We start from the raw sequence: 14,124 nt of genomic DNA, 5'->3' as shown, positions 1-14,124 counted from the left end.
CTTATCTGTTGATGCCAGGCCCTGCTTACGGTGCCCATGCAAGGGAGCCCGTCCCCTTTGATGCCTTATGATCTATGACTTCAAGGTTGTGAACTTGGTGCACTCTCTGAAAGCCACGCCTTCCCCTGGCAGGGCCGGGACTCAGGGCCATGAGCAAAACTCGAGCTGAGGCGGGTTAGATGAGGGCACGCTGCCCTGTTTTAACAACCTGTCAGCAACTTTAGGAGAATCGCAGAACATTTTAGTTGGCAAGGTAAAGAGATCAGCCCAGGCTGTCAGGTTGCCCGGCTTTAAGGGCGTCTTAATTATAGGTATAAACCTGTGAAGATCACAGGACCTTTTCTCTCTCCATCTGCCCATCACCCCCACCTCCCAACTTTACCAGTACGTTTCCTGCAGCTCATCCATTCCCAGGTAATTGCCAGGAATAAGGGTTGAAAAGACATGAGTAGGCCAAGGTGGGCCCAGCTTGGAGTATGGCTAAAAAAAAAAAAAAAAAAATGGTTCCTTTCATGATTCATTGCCTGACTGTGTGGGAACAACTCCATTCACTGGGACTGGTAAACACCCAAAGAGACAACTCTTCCTGGAGGAGGTGGGGTGGTATGAAGGTGCCTAGAACATTTCTGGATCTCCTACCAACATTGCAGTCCTGGTGCAACACTTGGAAAGTTGCTGAACAGACAATCTAAGGCTAATTTCTCACATTGATCCAGCACTACCGTTCCAGCCCGCACTTGACTGGAAAAACCATCATCTAAAAGAAGAATTTCCAGGCATGCTTAAGCATTAAGAAAGAAGTAGTGTTTTGATGTCAAGAGCCGGATTATCCTGACCACACAGAGGTAGCTGAGGATGGGAACATTGCCTTCAGCTTAAAAACTTCATTCTCTCCCCACTGTGTAGGAGTTTTGGTGCTTGGATCTTGATGGGGGACCATATCTATAGCAAAAGAAGAGGGTGAGTTCCAGAAACAATACTGGAGTGGGCTTTCAGGATTATATCTGTCTCCACTTTAGGTTTTCAGGCAGATAATAAGTATGAGGGAATAGGGCATCAGGTGAGAAATAACAGAGAATAATGGCATTGGGTATTTAAACAGGAAAATTATGTTAGCAGTGATTTGGTCCAGTGAAATTAACCAGACAGTCCTACGAAAGATTAATTGTGGGGGGAGGGGCTGTAAATGGTTCATTGTAAGGCTCTGCGACTATTTAAGCAAGAGATAATTAGGGCTACGCAAAGGAAGCTGGGTTGACAAACAGAGAAAGGAGGTAAGAAATTTTATTTGGATAAATTCACTATAATTTTGATTTTCTATTCAATAAAGGGGAAAAGAGAGGAGGATCTAAGCGGTGGGCAGGAATAAGGAGGAGAGGAGTCTTAGAAATAAAGGTCATTGAGTCTCTTCGAGAAAGGCTGGTTGAAATGCCATCCTTGAGGTGGAAGGAGGAATTGTCACAAAAAAGAATTAGTGATGTGGGGACCCTCCCTTCCCCCACCCAGAGGAGCCAGCAGAGGCAAGAATGAGGGAACCCAGGTGACTCGGGAAGATGGAGCCACCTCCGAAGGAAAAAAGATGTGGAGGCACGGACAGGTCCTGGAGTAGGAGCTCAAGCGTTTCCAGAGATAGCGCATATTCTGAAAAAATTAAAATAAATAGACCCAAACCTAGAGTGTGGGAAATAAATTCCCCAGGAAAACATTAAACCAAGGACCAGGGAATGAGGAGGGAGAGTGAGAGGAGTTATGGAGCTTGATGCAGAAATTTCTGGCTTAGTTTTTTGTTTGTTTGTTTTTGCTTTTTATGGCTGCACCAGTGACACATGGAGGTTCCCAGGCTAAGGGCCAAATTGGAGCTGCAGCTGCCGGCCTACACCAGAGCCACAGCAATGCGGGATCCGAGCCTCATCTTCGACCTACACCACAGCTCACGGCAACACCGGGTCCTTGACCCATTGAGCAAGGCCAGGAACCCGCAACCTCACGGTTCCTAGTCGGATTCGTTAACTGCGCCACAACGGGAACTCCTGCATCCTCATGGGTACTAGCTGGGCTTGTTACCACTGACCCATAACAGGAACTTAGTTTTAAAGTGAGCGCTTGGGACTTTCAGGTTGTACATATAGACGAGAAGGCAGGCTGCTCAGGAGCTGTGAGCTCAGACAGAGAGTGTGAGTTAGGGGCTGTCTGTTTAAGGTCAGATGTGGACTCAGACCTGTGCAGACTTTGTGTCAGAAAGAGCTTGTTTCTCATCTCTGAAAATGGGGGCTGAATTGCTCTGTCCTTTCCTTCTATAAGCTTGAGGATGAATCCAGTCTGCTCTTGGCCATTGATCACAATGTAGCCTTGCTGACTAAGCATGTTATTACATGGCTCTTCCGCTGAACTGATCTTTTGTCCAGTTTCCTGCTTCCTTGATTCTCTAGAGGAAGTAGGGCCAGGCTGGAACCTGAATCTCTGTTCTTCATGGTCCTTGAGTCATCTCAGACCCACACCGCCCTGTTTAATTGGCTAAAAGCTCATCTAATGCTGAGAACAATCAAACATCCCTGGGGTCCTCAGCCCTGCTCATCTTCTTCTACCAGGGCCATGAACAGGGGTAGTGAGACCAGACTGGAAGCCAAATGGTGAACATCTCCCAGAACCTGCTTTCGAGAGATTCAGTATCTACCCTGTGCAGCCCACTTGGGGCAACTCTAGTTTCAGCTGATTGGCTTTTCCCTGCCTGAGTCCCAGCGTGCCTCAGTCAGCAAGACTGTTTACGGAAGATGTGACAGATCTGTGAGCACGGTCCATGGAACAAAGGTATGTGTCTATGGCTCAGAGAGGAAGCTGTTCCCACTTTGCAGGTGACCTAGGGAACATGAAAGGAAGTGATCAAGCTAAGTTTAGCCCATAGGGTGTACTCAGAAGAGAAGATTCTCAACACACTGATGATGGGGGCAGTAGGGAGGGGGGGGTCCATGCTAAAAGTGGAGTTGAAAGCAGTGCCTGGAAAGGCCTTTAATTCTTTCAATTCCTTTGACTAATTGTGTAACATGACATTATGCTGCAAATGACTGGTTTTCCTATGGTGTTCAAAGATTCCATCAGCCTTGCTAACTTGCACATCGACATACCTTAGGGCAGGGGTATACTGAGCAACAGAAAGTGGGGAAAAAGCCGCTGAACCCTCCCAGCAGCAAGGTCCTTTGAGGAGAAATGCCCAGCTTACTCCATTTAAGGGCTCGAAACCAACAAGCCAGTATTACCAAGGTGATGGCACCTTGGTGGAAGAGCCAAGGATGGCATTTCAACAGGTGAACCCAAAGTCCCAGGACAATTTGTTAAGTTCTAAGGGCCACGCCTCGAAGAAAACTAACTGGAACATAGTCAAAGAGGTAGTTCGACCTCAGCCCATTTATCTGTGAGAGTTTTTTTTTTTCTAAAATGGCTATTTAGCACTCTATACTGTCTTTACCCTTGTGAGCCCGAGTCTTCTCCACCATGGTGCCAAAACCTGGCACTTCAGTCTTTTTCTCAGGTGTGGCAGTATTTAGGTATTAAAGATAAAACTTCTGGAATCCTGCCATTGCCAATTTCCAACTTTGCCACTTAGTATTAGCTACAGTGTATTATTTAAATTACTTAAGCTCTCTGTGGCCCAATCTTCTTCATCTGTAGAAGGGGAATAATACTTGCTCAGAGGATTGTGATGGTCATTAAATAATACATATAAGGCACTTTGAGAAGTCCTGGAAGACAACTTACTCCCCACCAATGTAGCTATTTTTCTTATTCTAAGCTGTGGGCAAAGAAGGAAGTCATCTATCTGACTTATACTGGCATCCTTAGGAAACAGTTCAGTTTCATAATTACCTATAGTTATTGCTTATTTGCATCAGTGCACTGAAGATACATTCAATACTACCTCATATTGTAATTTTTTTTCATGCCATTTCCCAATATCTTCAGTAAGTTTCAACCTATGTATTGCTGTGCCTAATCCAACATAGCAAGACATAGTAGTAGGATGTGTGTTTTGTGTAAGATACCGCTCTCAGTTGGATACTTTCAAACAATATTTTATTTCCTTTTACTTTACGCTCTTTTTATTCACTTTTTGACATTTTAAAAAAATTTATTCGAATATAGTTGACTTGTGTTAGTTTCCGTTGGACAGCAAAGTGAATCAGTTTATACACACACACACACACACACACACACACACACACACACACACACACACACCCTTTCTTATTCAGATCCTTTTCCCATGTAGGTTATTGCGTAGATTTCCCTGTGTTATACAGCAGAACCTTGTTAGTTATCTGTTCTATACATAGTATTGTGTATACTTTAACCCCGATATCCTAATTTATCCTTTCCCCCTAACATTCCCCCTTTGGTAATGTAAGTTTGGTTTTGAAAACTTTGAGTCTATTTCTGTTTTGTGAATAAGTTTTTTGGTATCATTTTTATTAGATTCCACATGTTAGTGATCTCATATGATATATTTCTTTGTCTGACTTACTTCATGTAGTATGATCATCTCTAGGTCGATCCACTGTGGGTGCAAATGGCATTATTTCATTCTTTTTTACAGCCAAGTAATAGTCCATTGTATATATGTACCACATCTTCTTTATCCATTCCTCTGTCTATGAACATTTAATTTGCTTCATGTCTTGGCTATTGTAAATACTGCTGCAACGAACACTGGGGTGCATATATCTTTTCTTTTTCATTTTTGAAGTTTTATTAACGTATAGTTGATTTATAATGTTGTGATAATTTCAGTTATAGGTGCACACACATTCATTCTCTTTCAGCTTCTTTTCCCACATAAATTATCGCAGAATACTGGGTATACTGTTTTCAATTAAATGCGAATTGTTGATTCCAATTTCATTTCTGAGTAGGCTTGGGGAAATTTCTAAGCCTTTCTGATCTCATTTTCCTCAGCTTACTATCATAATAGTATTTATTTTATAGATTAAGTGCAGAGATGAAATAAGCCTGTTCACATAAATGTTTAGACACCACCTGGCTAATAGAGGAGATTAAAACCTGTTTATTATTTTCAGTCTGTTAAATTGGGCTTTGAGCAACCAGTCTGCAGCTTAACTGCAGAGGCTAAAAGAAGGATCCCTATTGTCTCTTTGCTGACATCTTCCCTCAACCCATCCTTACAACATCGTGTGTGGTGCCTGAAAGAAGTGGAGCCTTATTTGCTTTCTGCATTAAAAAAAAGGAAGAATTGTTGTCACTAGGTGAACGCTACTATGGGTTAGAAGATATTATTTGAATCAAAGTATAGCTCTCTCATTACTAATCGCACAAAAGTGGGTCAGATTTGAGGGAGGAATGGGGCTGGAATGAGCTCAGGAATGGGGCCAGGGAGCTCTTTTATTCCTCCAAACAGAAGAGGAAAAATTCTGTTCCCTCCTCTTCCTCAGTGTACGTTACCACTTCAATCACTTGTCACTCTGAGTATTGGGTCAATGCGGAGCCAAGTAATCCTGGACATCAAGGAGTGACAGTAGGCAAAGTTTTTCTGTGAAAATCTAAGTTCTGCAAATAGTCCTCAACATCCAGAATTTCAATGAACAAAAATGAGCAACAAACATGTTATTAAAGACACTCTGCATAGGAATATGCCAATAAGCACATGCACATATGAGTCCCCAAACATACCTAATTGTCATTTTGTTCAGCACTGTGTGGTACTGTAATCATTAATATGCTAATTGATTCTGTCCTTCCAAGTGATACATTTATCTATACCTCACCAAGTAAAATATCTACCTGGATGAAGAGGTAAGCTGATGTGGACAGCAATGTATAACATCACACACTGTCTCTGGGCTTTGATGCAGCTGGCTAGCCACTGTCTTGAAGATAGCAGTTCCTTCCTATGCTCCTGTATTTCCTTGCTCCTACCTCTGTAACAGCAGTGCTTCTCAAATACATGTGAGTGGGAGTTCCTGTTGTGGTGCAGTGGAAACTAACTTGACTAGTATCCATGAGGATGCAGGTTCTATCCCTGGCCTCTTTCAGTGGGTCAGGGATCTGGCATTGCTGTGACCTGTGGTGTAGGTCACAGATGTGGCTCAGATCCCACATTGCTGTGTCTGTGGTGTAGGCTGGCAGCTACAGCTACGATTTGACTTGTAGCCTGGGAACTTTCATATGCTGCAGGTATGGCCCTAAAAAGCAAAAAAAACAAAATAAAACAAACAAAAACAAAAGCAAAAAAACAAACACAAAAAAACCACATGTGAGCGCAACTTCCCCAGAGATCTTGTCAGAATCCACATGTGGATTCACTACTTCTGTAATAGGGCCAAAATTCTATGGTCCTAACAATCTCTCAAGTGTCACATTTGAACCTTGAGGAGCATTACAATACGACAATTAGTTTACGGTTAGTTGCATGCAAACCTTTCTCTCCTGCTCAACAAAGTGTCTGGCCCATAGCAGAGAACAATAAATGTTTATTTTTACTTCTTAAGCTAAGGTTTGTGCCTTTAAGTCTCCACTTTATAGTTAGTTATCACTAGATTACTACTTTTTTGGTCACACCCACAGCATTTGGAAGTTCCCTGCAAGGGATCAAATTCACACCACAGCGGTGACCCAAGCCACTGCAGTAACATCACCAGATCCTTAACCCACTGTGCCACAAGGGAATTCCAGTAGGTTACCGCCTTTAAATTAAATTTTGGTAGAAAAGTGTTAACAGCCTGTTAACACCTTCTTTGTACTCAGCGTTTTTCTTCTTAAGGCTTAAAAAATGTTCTTCATTATACACTGTATTTTCTTAGAATACTGAAAAGGCAGTGGGGAGGACTTCTGGACAGTCTTATTTGTATCTGCTTCTGTAACATCTATCACTGTGCCCTGGGCTCATAATCTCTCCACTGAAAGCCTAAACGCAGAGAGTTCCCATTGTGTCTCAGCAGATTACAAACCCGGCTAGTATCCATGAGGATGCTTATTCGATCCCTGGCCTTGCTCAGTGGGTTAAGGATCTGGCTGTGCCATGAGCTGTAGTGTAGGTCAGGCGCAGCTTGCATCTCATGTTGCTGTGGCTGTGGCTGTGGCTGTGGCCGGCAGCTGCAGCTCTGATTTGACCACTAGCCTGGAAACTTCCATATGTCACAAGTGTGGCCCTAAAAAAGAAAAAAAAAAAAAGGTAATTCAGCAGCAGCTATTTTATAGAGAAAAGGAAAAAAATTAACATTCACTGAACTCATGGGTCAGGTCCAGCTACACACATTTGATCATTTTTTTCTTCCCAGTTAATCCCATAACAACTTCATGAAGTAGATACTTTACCATTTTACAATGTTCCCATTTTTTAGCTGTGGACAAAGTGGTGTATCTTGTCCACAGTCACATGAGCTAGTAAGGACAATTCAAACCTGTTCAGCCAGACCATTGGCTTGGGGTTTCAGCAAGTTCATTACTATTTATTGAGTATCCATTCTGTGCATGGAATTTACTCACAGCCATCTTGGATGGTAACAATTATTTCTTCTTTTTGCAAATGGGGAAGGCTACTGGAGTGAGCCAGGACACTTAGCTGGAAAGGGGTCAGATTTGAGATGATAATTTAAATCCATCTGACAATTAAACTGTCATGACTTTTTGGGAGAAACCATCTACTTAAAAACCTGGTCCATACTCTTCCATGGTTATCCCAAGGAAAATCATGAGAAAATTTGAGGAAAACAGAAGACGAGACACAATGAACCTATAAAAGTCATTGGACCAGAAGTCATTTCTATGGACAAGTGTCATTCAAGTTGGTCAGATTTTTCTCTTCAACCACCTTTCCTTCCTAATGGATCTCTTTCTTCCTACTTCTCCCTCTCCTACCTTCCCCCTCCTTCTACCTTTATGCTAGTTGTTAGTCCCGTCATCTTGGTCAAGTCCCATAGTCTTGCTTTCATTTTTTTTTGTTGGCTCCTCAAGCCTTGAAACTAGCAGTCAGAGGCCTTGGGTGTGACTCCACGCCACAGGCAATCTCTGTCTTTAAATAGGAAGCTTTCCCCAGGGACTGCCGTTCTACCCTGAAGAGCTTTTGTTGTGTTTGGAAAGATAATCTAGCTCATCAGCTGGGCCCTCCCAGACAGAACAAGTTCAAACAGTTCCTTTCCCTGAAATGTCTTGCTAGGTCTCTGGGCTTTTTCCTCTCACCTGTCTCCTACCGCTCTTCCTCCCAGTGGACGTGTGTTGATTGTCATAAAGATTCTCCAAGAGAACACAACTGGATGAACTCCCGAAAGAAGTTCTCTTAGGGCAGCATTCCTTGGAAAAGGTGACTAATTTTTTTCTGAGAAGAAGAGTGATTTACAACAAAGATGGTTTTAATTCATTTTTAAAATTTCCTTCTACAAGTATTCTCTACTTTTTCTCTAAAGGCAGCACATAATGAGTTGGAAGGAGCCAACATTAAACATGGACTTATATGCTCCATGGGAAGGGTTTTGTTCCCAGAAATTGAAAATACATCTCAAAATTCATAATTATACCTCTTTTTTCAAATAGTTTTGAGGGTACTTATTAATTTTATTCTTTGTTTTCCCAAATAGAGTCAACATACTGGTTTACCACAGTAAGTTTTTGACCAGTGTTAAAAATTGGTCAACTTGGCAGCCTGATAATATATATATCTTTGACTTTGTTATATTAAGTTATTGGCACTTCAATTTTTTTACTTTTCATTCATTTTATGAGATAATGATATAAAAGCACAATGGTATTATTGATTTTTAATCTTTTTAAACTCTTGCAGAAGAGTTTATTCAAATAAGGGCCTCCTTTGTAGGCCATTTAACGAGCAAATGGAAGAAAAGATTCCTGATCAAAATGAGATGAGAGCAGAGGACACAGAACTTTATGGAATTGCCCCCAGAAGATAATTCTGAGGTACTTCCCACTTTTATGTTTCAATACAATGACGATAAAATGTTTAAATAATGGCACAAATAAAAGTCATCATACTAACAACAGGGACCATAAACCGTAAACTGAATTCTTGGATGACAGGAAGTCTACCACACCATGACTTGAAATGTGTGTAAACTGATTCATAAATGTTCAAATAAGATTTATTAAAATCTAGTTTAAAGATGTAAGTTTATAAGGCATGAAAGAAGAGGTTGAAAATGAAATGTGTGGAATTCAGGACTGCCTTTATAAAATGGACAATTAAAGTCCTTTACTGCTTTTGTATAATCTTATTCTCTACCCAAGCATCTGGCAGATAGTAGTTAACCTGGACATGCTTCTTAAAGTGAGTTGAATAAAATTACTTTTATGCATTTTTACAGGGTTGATGTGTAATTTAGTCTTCCAACATTGTATTGATGGAGCTGAGATATATCTATTGCCACTTTACTTGAAGTGAAACTAGAAAACAAGCAAATGGAGACTAATTTTTCCAGTCTTTGGTAGGATAGCAAATGAACAGCCACACCAGTCACATCGTTGCATCATGCTTCCATCTGTAGTCCCACTATGCTTCAAGGGAAGCCTGAAAACTTAAAGTAACAGCAAAGAAAAAAAAAAAAAAAAGAACATGGTGTTTCATGGTCTGGCAGAAATATATATTATTTAGATCAGACCCTTCTTATTATCTTTGAGTAGGGTCAAACAAGTCTTTGAGGTATGTAAGTAAAACTCTTTGGAAGAAAGTGCCATCTAGAACAAGAGTTTGAGGGAGCCACACTGTATATTGAAATGATCAAATGATCATAATCACACATGCCTATCTGTGCATACTTGTACCTTATTATTCAGGCTAACTGGAAATGTGATGTATGTCACTCACAATTTACCTTCTGTTGAGCCCCATGGAAGTAAATTCTGTAGGCTTGAAAATAAAACCTTTGCACTAACCTGGCTGAAGACTGCTAATGTCTGTCCCCTAACCCTTTCAATATTGTGCCTAAGACAGCTGGGCACAGTACTTACGAGAGCAAGACTGGAGCCTGACTCCTGCATTCCATTCCTAAACCCTTTATTTGTACGGCCTTGAGCAAGTTACTAAAACTCTGCCTTGGTATCCTAACCTGTGATATGGGCAGTTAATATTTAATAGGGTTGTTGTGAAGAATAAATTAATTTATACATATAAAGTGCTTAAACCTCATTTGACACATTAAAGTTAATTGTCGCATGAGAAAGAATTGGAATTTGTCCAGTCAGAGAGTCCTCAAACATTATTCTCCTATCCATACAATTTTATGGCATATGTCGCAAATCTTCTTCAGAAAGTTTTATCCCTACTGTATCCATTCATCTCACTTTCAAAATTATCCACATGTCCAAGCACTGGCAAAATGATAGGATACTCTACAGCATTAACAACTAGATTATAGGGGTTCTCTTGTGGCACAAGGGGTTAAGGATCTGGTGTTGTCATTTCAGTGGCTCAGGTTGCTGCTGTGGTGTGGGTTCCATCCCTGGCCCAGGAACTCTATATGCTGCAGGAGCAGAAAAAAAAAAAGTATATCATAAAATAATATTTAATGATATAGGAGAGACATTAATAATATATTTTATTTTTATTTATTTATTTATTTTTTTTGTCTTTTGTCTTTTTTGTTGTTGTTGTTGTTGTTGTTGTTGTTGTTATTGTTGCTATTTCTTGGGCCGCTCCCGCGGCATATGGAGGTTCCCAGGCTAGGGGTTGAATCGGAGCTGTAGCCACCGGCCTATGCCAGAGCCACAGCAACGCGTGATCCGAGCCGCGTCTGCAACCTACACCACAGCTCACGGCAACGCCGGGTCCTTAACCCACTGAGCAAGGGCAGGGATCGAACCCGCAACCTCATGGTTCCTAGTCGGATTCGTTAACCACTGCGCCACGACGGGAACTCCCTAATAATATATTTTAAATGAAATAAAATTTTAAGGCAATATGAAAAGTATGATTTTTTTTTTTTATGAAGTATTTGAAGGCTGCTACTTAACATTGGAAGAGACCATAATTGTCACTTCGCATCCTCTCCATACTACACAGATTTCCCTACAGCTACCTATTTCCTCCTGCCATGGGTTTCAGATATATTCTTGGCTTAAATGTTTTCATTGACTGAGAATTCAGAAATTCAGGGGCAGCAATGTCTACTGCTAGATAGTACTCAGGTATTTCTTACTTGCAAATAAAATCAACCTTAAAGAATCAAAACAACAGAAACATTTAAGTTTTCTCTACAGTAACAGGGTAATATATTTTTGAACAAATAAGGTTTAACACTCAACTATAAGAGATTTTATCCCTCATCCCTATTCTCGCTCCTCTAGCCTAAGCCTTTCATGTTTTTCCCTGTTTCTTATCTCTCTCCATGGCCAGTACCACGATTCTAGTTCAGTCTACCTTTTAATCCCTTATCTGACCCATTGGAAGACTTGAGTCACCTCAACAGCTGATCTGCTTGCTCTCTGTCCATCTCTAGTTCATTCTCCACATAGCAACATAATATGTTCATCAGACCATGAGTGTTTCCACTGCATCCTTCCCTCACTGTTAGACAGTCATTCTGAGGTTTTATGAGACCTTTTGTATTTAATTAACTTAAGGGTTAATTGATATAAGTAATCTCTGACATTTGTATTTAACATAAGGAAATGTGAATTGTTTTGTTTATATCATTTATTTCAGCACCACCTTTTAAAAATTTTACATTAAAAAAAAAATCTATCCATACTACTATGAGTGTACCTCATTTGTTTCTAATGGCTGCATTAAATTTCTCAGGGTATACCCACCCTGTTTGATGTTTGCATTACCAAGTAGTAGACACCTAGACTGGGTTCTCCACTATCATACACAACAGTGAACATCCTCATATAAGTCCTTTCGTGGTCCTACATGTCTCAGAAATATGTTCACTTTGGGTAACAGGGTCTATTCATTTTTAATTTGATTATGTTACTGCCATGATGGCAATTCTAGGCTAACCTACAACCAGTAATGTTTAAGGGTCCCTCGCCCATAAGCTTCCACCAGCATTATCTATCTTTCTATTTTTGCAACTCTGATGGCCATAAGGTGATAGCCTATTGGATTTTTGATTTGTATTTCTGTCATTTCCAAGAAGTTTGAGTATTTCTTTATATACAGGGCTGTGATGTACAGAAGTGTGCAATGTAGATTGTCGAACCAAGAATGTGAAAGGGAACAACAGCAACAACAAAAAGGATGTGAGCCGGCACTGAGCTCCAGCCCATGCTCTGTGTGTTCTGGCATGGGCCTATAACTATCTGGCGGAGGGCTGACTTTGCTAATTCTTACTAAAGCAACATCTGGGCAAACACTAGTCCAAATAACATGGTTGTTAGTCACTTAAGTTTAAAATGCTAGGAATTCTTTGCTCATCTCTTTTCCTCCATTTAAATTGAAAGTCCTGTGTTGTCTTGTTGAGTTTTAGTCATTCCTTGCACATTATAATCCCTTTTTGGCTTCAGACATCACACATACCTTCTCCATCCTGTCAACTGTCAAATATGTCCAGGACAATCTTCTTTTAACCAAACTTCCTAATTTTGATGTAATCCCCAAATAGTCAAATCCAAAATTTTTCTCTTCATGTTTTTTACTTATGAGATTTTGCTTAAAATCTACACCTCAGCCACAGCAATGCTGGATCTGAGCTGTGTCTGCAACCACACCACAGCTCAGGGCCATGCCGAATCCTTAACCTGCTGAGCGAGGCCACGGATTGAACCTGCATCTTCATGGGTGCTAATCGGGCTGTCAACTGCTGAGCCAGGATGGGAACTTCCCCAGATAATCTTTAAATTCAACAAAATCTAATGAAAGTTCCAGCTGGGTATTTGTGAAACTTTATATATCACGTCCTAAAATTTGCATGGGAAAATAAGTCCATGAAAATCTACCATTTTGAAAAAAAGAAAAATGGAGCTGTGCATATAAAGACATATACAAAGTAAAGGAGAGAAACTGTGGCTCTAGAATAAGTATGCACAAATACACCAATAGAACCAGAGAGATCTCAGAGACAATTTATCATATGATAAAGATAGCACTATAAGTTAATAGGGAAAAAAATGACTGTTTAGCAAATACTGGGGTGGGAGGGGGGAGTGTCTCAGAACATGAGGAACAATAAAATCAGAAGATTACCTTACCTCATAGTTGCAGACATAGCCAGGATCTGGCGAGTTTGTGGCATAGGCCAGCAGCTACAGTATGGCTCTTTGGAAAGAAAAGGTCTAAAATCTAAAAGAAAGAAATGTCTATCCATAACAGTTTTCTTTTTCTTTTAACAGGTATCCAAATTTTTCTTAAATGAAGTCTTATATATTCATTGTTAATATACACACATATGTCTTATAGTTTGATAGCAAATGTGAACACTATTTGACCTTTTAAGATTGAGCTTATTTGTCAGTGAAAAATAGGCTCAATCTTATTTTTTGGAATTTTATATTGTATCTGGGAATTGCATGAAATTATAATTTTTTTTTTTGGCCTTTTTGCCTTTTCTAGGACTGCACCCGTGGCATGTGGAGGTTCCCAGGCCTGAGGTCCAGTCAGAGCCATAGCTGCCAACCCTACATCAGAGCCACAGCAACGTGGGATCCGAGCTGCATCTGCAACCTACACCACAGCTCACGGCAACACCGGATCCCCAACCCACTGAGCAAGGCCAGGGATCAAACTCGCTACCTCAGGGTTCCTAGTTGGATTTGTTAACCACTGAGCCACAATGGGAACTCCAAAATTATAAATTCTAATAGTTGGCATACTGGTTATATTGGCATATTCTAGGTAGACTATCATATTACCTACATCAATAACACATTTCTTTATTACAAATTCTTATGGCTCTTATGTTTGCTTCTTTTCTTTCAACTTTAGTAAGAATTTTTGTACTATGTTAAATAATAGTGATAATGGGCATCCTTAGTCCATCTTGATCTTAAAGAAAAAGCATCTATAAATTTGCTACTGATTATAAATTCTGCTGTACATTCTAGTGTATTACTTTTATCAAGTTCAAGAAGTGTCCTAATCCTAGTTTTTTCATCATTTTAAATTACAAGCAAATTTTTCACTTAAAGGCCTTCTCTGCCTTTAATAAGAAAATGTTTTTATACTAT

This window comes from Sus scrofa, chromosome 8 (assembly GCF_054392235.1).
Source record: "Sus scrofa isolate SSC_HxYL_T2T_F1_AM1 chromosome 8, Sscrofa_HxYL_maternal_Yorkshire_Landrace_v2.0, whole genome shotgun sequence".
NCBI lineage: Eukaryota > Metazoa > Chordata > Mammalia > Artiodactyla > Suidae > Sus > Sus scrofa.
This window is presented reverse-complemented; position numbering follows the sequence as displayed.